The following is a 7269-nucleotide window of genomic DNA, read 5'->3' on the forward strand; positions in this document are numbered from 1 at the left end:
ACCTGCAGTTAGCGTAATGGCTATGTCGCTGCACTCCCATGTAGTCGACAGCAGTTCACATCCCGGACCCGGTGGCTTAAAACTCTCGCCAGGTGCGTGTGTGTGCGTGCCCAAGATCCCGAGAGGAGTATGGAGAAGAAGGGATTGTGCCGTGGCCATCCCCCCTGGGGGGTTATTTCTTGCTTTCTATCTCTATGTCTCTCTTTGTCTGTCTGGCGAGTGCACGCGCCCTATGGCAAAAACCTCTCAAAAAAAAAAAAAGAAATAATAATAATACTGGGATTCCTAACTAGAGTAGTTAAACTAGAAAAAGAAATCCCAACTGAACTGGTGAGAAATCAATTCATGTCGGAACATTCACTTTATAAGCCAAGTGACATATGTGAATGAAAATATAAAAGAAATTAAAATGAAATTTAAAAAAAGGAAAAGAAATACAAGGCACACAGATTGGATAGGAAGATGTAATACTGTTTTTGCAAGTGATCTAATATTACATACAGGAAACCCTAAAGATGTACAAGAAACTGTTAGAATAAATAAATTTAATAAAGTTGCAGGATACAAAATAAACATACAAAATTATCTGCATATTTGTACACTAAAAATGAATTCTCTAAAAAGAATTCTATTTGTAAGAACATAAAAAAATTCATGAATAAATCTTTTCAAGAATATGAAAGATCTCTACACTGAAAACTATGTAGCATTGATGAATCAAAAAGAAAACACAAATAAGTGGAAATATATCCTTTATCTATGTGCTAGAGGAATTAATATTATCAAAGTGTTAATACTATCTAAAGTAATCTACAGGTTCACTGTGACACCTATTAAAATTCCAATGGCTTTCTTTGTAGAAATAGAAAAAAATTACTAAAATTCTAATGGAATCATAAAAGTTCTCAAGTAGCTAAATCAAAGAATAGAAAGAACAAAGTAACATTATATTTTCTTATTTCAAATTATGTTACAAAGTTATAACAATCAAAAAAAGAATAAAATTGGCATTAAAAGAGCCATATAAACTTAAGAAATGGAGAGCCCAGAAATAAACCCACACGTATATAGTCAGTATTTGAGAAAAGCACCAAGAATATGCAATGAAAGGGTGCTGGGGAAGGTTAGAATAGCTATTATTAAAAAAAATCCAAAGATAACAAGTGCTGATGATGATGGGAACAAAAGAGAACCTTTGTATACAGTTGATGGGAATGTAATTTGGAACAGCCATTATGGAAAATAGTATATCCTCGAAATACTAAAAATAAAACTTCTAAATGATTCTGCAACACCACTTCTGGCTAATATTCCCATCTGGGTAGAAAGAGAGCTAACTGAGTCTTCCCTCCTTTCAGGAACACAGTTTATTCCTGATATTCATTGTGCTAAGCAAGGATCAGAGAAAAGAAATATCTTTCCCTCACCCATCACTTGATTAATGTATCAAAAGTCAGATTAAAAAAAGAAAAGCACACACATTTACTTAAAGATTCATAGGACATGAGAGCCTTCAGACATGAAGATCCAAAGAAACAGAGAAAACTGTGCATTATTTTTTTCTTACTAGAGAATACCTGCACTCACCAGAAAGAGAGAAAAGGAGATAGAGAAAGCACACTCCAGTGGGACTTGGTAACATCACCATCCATTCTCCTCCATTACCCCTTCCCATCAGGTTTTGGGCTCAAACGCACACATGTCCAGAATAGTTTTCAATCAGTTTGGGCTTGGATTTAAAATACCATCAGCCATGTGGGATTGAGCTCCCTCAACAACTAGGCTATGGAGCTGGTCCAAACCTGTGCAGTTTTGCTTAGGTTTGATGCAGGAATGGAAAGTTGTGGAAAAGGATGATTGGACAGGAGAGTGTGACCTGTTAGTCATAAACTAGGAGGACTTAGAAAGACCCATATGTTCACATTCTTCTCTGTGTCCCTGTGTCTTCAAAGATAAGGATGTTCCCTTTCACTGGGTATAGGAGGGACATCTCTGAAATGACAATCTAATGACCTGTTTCAAGGGAAGGCTCAAAATTCCTTGCTAGGTTTTATGACCTGCCTCAGGGGAGAAGGCAAGAGGGACTTCCCTGCTTCTGTGGTTTTTGGATAGTATATTTAAACCTTATGACAAGCATCAAGTAGGAGTATAGAAGTCAGTACAATTTACCCCCTGGCCTGGAAGAAACTTGTGTTTGAAAGCATTGAACAGACAAAAAAAATAAAAATAAAAAAATAAATAAAAAATAAAACCAGCTAGGAGGGAAGACACCAATTGTCAGCTTCCAGGTGAAGACCACAAGACCACAGAGATGGTGTACACACATTTAGGCGTCAAACCTTTGTCACTGACAATATGTACAGAATGAGCATCCCACTGTAAGATCATTTCTGAGGCAACAAGAGTTGGTACCGAGGAAGACTTTATTACGGGAGATAACAACCAGGAGAGCTATAGAGTCCAAGACTCTTATAGTCCCATCTCCACAATTCAGGGGCAAGCATGGCTTTTCAACTTAGGTCAAGAATGTGATAATGGAAAGGTATGGGGGTAGGAACCCAAGGGCTTTCCAAAAAAAATTTTCTATGATGTCATCTTTGATGGATGGTGTTGTTTTCTTGGTGATAGAAAGTTTCAAAGAGGGTCCAGAGCCAGATGTTATCATCGGGTCTGTTTTGGGTAAAGAATTCATGACAAAGGACCCTTAGGACACTTGGATCTCTTTGTTCTTAATATGCTACTACTGACTGTCTTGCAGAAGTTGAACAGTTAAGACCATCACAATGCAGTCACTCCAGAGCCATAATCATAGTATACAGATCGTGTTGATTAGTAAGAAGGGAAAAGCATGAACTCATCTTATTGCATCAAGTAAGTTACCTAGGGCTCTAGGCAATATTTCTTTTCTTTTACTTGGTACATATTATATTTAAGACTACACAAACAAAAAGTTATTCCTTATTTCTCAGGCATCAGCATCCCCTGCACATGGGTAGACCTAACCAAGAACTAATGATTGAAGAGCATTCAGATTTTATCTTCCCAGTAAGGAGACCAGGAAAAGCAACTCAAAGTGCTGCAAGCTGCTCTGACATGCCATGAACCTGGCAATAGGGACAAGGAGTAATGCAAATAGTTGGCGACAGAAAAAAAGATGTATTCCTTATGTGGCAGCTGCCTGGGGTCAGAGGCATAGGACAGCTAGGGCTATGGTTGGTGTAGAGGAGAAGGAATTTGTCCTCTGAGGGTCTGATTTTTACTTACTTTGTTTTTCCTTAGAACTGTATTTCACAGTAAAGAGCATCATCGACAATTTCATATATACTTCCAAAATAACCAGTAGAGGACATTTCAAATGTGCACAGTACAATGTAATATGTTGAAGGTGGTGAATATGTTCATACATCAATAAAACTGAGGTGAGAGAGAGAGTAGAAGGAGAAAATAGAGAAATGAACAAAGTAGCAGGAAAAGAAAAAAAAATAAAATGTAAGAGACTAGTGGAAACAGAATATCCAGAAATATGGATGTTAAATAAAACAATCACAAAGTAAAATGCAGGTAAAACTCTAAATCACTATAAAAACTTTCCACACTTTATGAAACAATTGTCCTGAAAACTTTAGCACTTCCAGGGACCAGCAGTTAGCGTAATGGCTATGTCGCTGGACTCCCACGCAGTCGACCGCAGTTTGCGTCCTGGACCCGGCGGCTTAAATTCACGCTGGACACGTGTGCGTGCGTGCCCAAGATCCTGAGAGGAGAATAGAGGAGAAGGGATTGTGGCATGGCCATCCCCCCTGGGGGGGGGGTGATTTCTCGCTTTCTGTCTCTCTGTCTCTCTCTGTCTTTCTGGTGAGCGCACGTGCCCTATAGCAAAAACCTCTCCAAAAGAAAAAAAAAAAAAACACTTTATCACTTCCTACACCTCCGACCCGGTCAAGAACACAAAGTTCAATACCAACTGCATGCTTTTCAACCTATGGTAGCCCTTTAAACTGAGAAGGCCTTGAGATATAACAAATTAAGAAATTTGGGACCAGCAGATGGTGTAATGGCTACGTTGCTGGACTCCCATGTAGTCGACCACAGTTCAAGTCCCAGACCCTGTGGCTTAAACTCATGCTGGGCACAGGAGCATGTGTTTCCAAGGTCCCAAGAGGAGAATGGAGGAGAAGGGATTGCAGCATGGCTATTCCCCCTGGGGGGGGGTGATTTCTCACTTTCAGTCTTTCTGTCTCTCTCTGTCTTTCTGGTAAGCACATGTGCCCTATAGCAAAAACCTCTCAAAAAAGAAAAGAAAGAAAGAAAGAAAGAAATGTATCAAACAATCAAAAGATAGACACAAAAATTAGTGTCGCAATCTGAGCTCACAACTTATGCTTCGAGTACGAAGGATACAAAAACAAGTCACAGTGTCTATCTTCTGAAACCAGCAAATTCACATTGCTACTATAAAAGTATTGGTAAAAGAAATAATCACAAAATCATTCTAGTAGGAAGGTTTCTTCCATAAGACCTTCAATTTATGAAAGGAAAGGGAAAAAAGGGTGAATTATAACTTTTTGACTTTCGTTTGAGCTCACTTTCATGACCTCATTTTGTATTAAGAGAATTCGATTTAGAATCTAAAGATGCAAACTGTGAACATAGATAAAGAAGTTATTATTTGCCTTGCAAAGGCCATTTATCTTTCAAAAAATAATTCATAAGACAGTTATTAAAATTGTGCATTTAAGTGTTGGTTTACAGATCATTAACTCCTTTGCAGAGAGGCTCAGAGCTAAAACTTAGAGCCACTATCCTCTGGAGACCAATTCAAAATAAGGATAAATAATTGCAGAAATAACAATGAAAAATCAATAGAAAAAAAAAAACAGAATTAGATTTACCAAAATGTAGCTACAAATGTCCATTCAAAGACTTGGGCGTGCAAGAATGAGGAAAGCTACTACATGACTAATCACTAAAAGAACTGCAGGAAAAAGAGAAGAGGAAACAGTGACAAGGCAAGTTTTCAAGAAACTCTAGAGTCTGCTACAGGTATCTATCCGCTCTTAATTCCTTTGCTCTCAGTCCTTGCATCATTTGTCACTGCACCAAAAGATTTTAACCAGTACTGTAGGCATCCTTATTAAGTTGCTGAATTTGAGTGCATGGAGGATTAATTCATTAAAGTTCAAGTAGAACTACAAAAGAGAATTGATCTACACTAATGTTATCAGACATTTTTTATATGTCACTTTAGGTACTCTTGGCCTCACCTATCTTTAGGAGCTTTGGCCATTTGTTACTATCCCAGCTAACACGAGGAAAAAACCATTCTGTAAGGGATCTGACCTACTCTATATGTAATGTACTGTATATAAGCTGATAGCATCTCCCTTCTTCTGAGAATCCTCTATTATTGCCAGGGTGTGTGAAGCCAAAGACTTTCTTAGAGTCCATTCATGTACAAAATGCAGGTGGGGCAACGAAGACCCCGTGGACTTAATTTTGTCCAGTGGGAGATGGGTGCCGGAGAATAAATTACTTCCCTTTAATTCTCTGGCCCCTCTACCAAGTACTTGCCAATGACATAGTATATAGTAATTGTTTATGCAATTACTTTTAGAAAACACTCCTATGACCTTGAGCAATCAGTGGCTCTTGATAGCAAAGTGTGCCCATTTTGTTAATACAATGTTGCATTGGCTCTCCCTCCTTCTTTGCCTCATTCACCATTTTCCCCTCACTCCTTCTCCCTGAAATTGCACTCCCTAATAAAGAATTTGCCTCAAGCTCAGTCTTTGGAGAAATATAACCAAAGAAGCCCCTCAAGATGATAATGGACTCCTGGTAATTCAATATTCATATATTTAGGAAGCACAAAAAATTACACAAAGTAATAAGAAAAAAAATTCCCCAGAGCAGGCCACCACTGAAGTCAATCCAGGACTCTCATTTTTATTGGTAGTTCTCCCAATGTCAAATGCCACAGAATTTGTTTAATAACTACTTTATGAAATATTTTATTGTACCACCCATTGAATGAATTAAGCTGTAATTTACCTCCATTGTGTATAACAGCTCTTATTCAGATAAGCAAATGGAAAACTATTATTAAACATGAATTTATATGAAAAGTAATTTCTTTCAATTTTCCCTTTTATCCAGTACCCATTGCTAAGGTTGCTTGACCACCTGAACCCAACCCTGCCATATCCTTGCCTGGATTTTAGTGATTTTATATCTTTCTTAGTTTTAGCAATCTCAGCCTAAGGGATTGCCTTGCATTTGCAAGTTCTTAAAAAAAGGGAAGTCTTGGGACTGGCAGTTAGCATAATGGCTATGTCGCTGAACTCCCATGTAGTCGACCGCAGTTCGAGTTCTGGACCTGGTGGCTTAAACTCACACCGGATGCATGTGCGTGCGAGCCCAAGATCCCAAGAGGAGAGTGGAAGAGAAGGGATTGTGGCATGGCCATCAACCCTGGGGGCGATTTCTCACTTTCTGTCTCTCTGTCTTTCTCTATCTTTCTGGTGAGTGCACGTGCCCTATAGCAAAACACCTCTCCAAAAGACAAAAAAAAGAAAGCATATTATATGAAATAATAAGTAGACTTTTTAAAAAGGCAAGGCCACTTTGCCCACACCAGTCAGGACTATTTTTTTGGTTGTTGGTTTGGGAGAGGTTTTTGCTATAGGGCACGTGTGCTTGCCAGAAAGACAGAGACAGAAAGACAGAAACAAAGAAATCATCCCCCAGGGGAGATGGCCATTCCACAATCCCTTCTTCTCCGTTCTCCTCTTGGGATCTTGGGCACGCACGCACACACACCTAGTGTGATTTTCAAGTCCCCAGGTCCAGACTTGAACCTCAGTCAGCCATGTGGGAGTCCAGCAATGTAATCACTGTGCCATCTGCTGGTCCTAAGTCATGCCGTTTCTAGGACTCTATCTGACAGTAATATTAATAAAATATAAAACACAAACTTGTAAAAGCAAGTAAGATACAAAATAAAAGTATTCTTGTCTAGTCAATAAGAAAATAGAAATAATAATAGATAATGATGTACACTTGGTACATTTGTCCTTGCAAATATGCAGTGCAATTCCACAGCAATAGCTGCCCAGGATCTCTACCCCTTGGTAATAAATATTGCCCTGAATATTACAAACAGACCATCCACCATCCCATCAAATAGGCCTATTTCACAATAATTTCCTTTGAGACCTTGGCTCTTGCTAAATTTAATTATAAAATACAGCCAATACTAAAAAAAAAAAC

This window comes from Tupaia chinensis, unplaced genomic scaffold (genome assembly GCF_000334495.1).
Source record: "Tupaia chinensis unplaced genomic scaffold, TupChi_1.0 Scaffold144058_1, whole genome shotgun sequence".
NCBI lineage: Eukaryota > Metazoa > Chordata > Mammalia > Scandentia > Tupaiidae > Tupaia > Tupaia belangeri.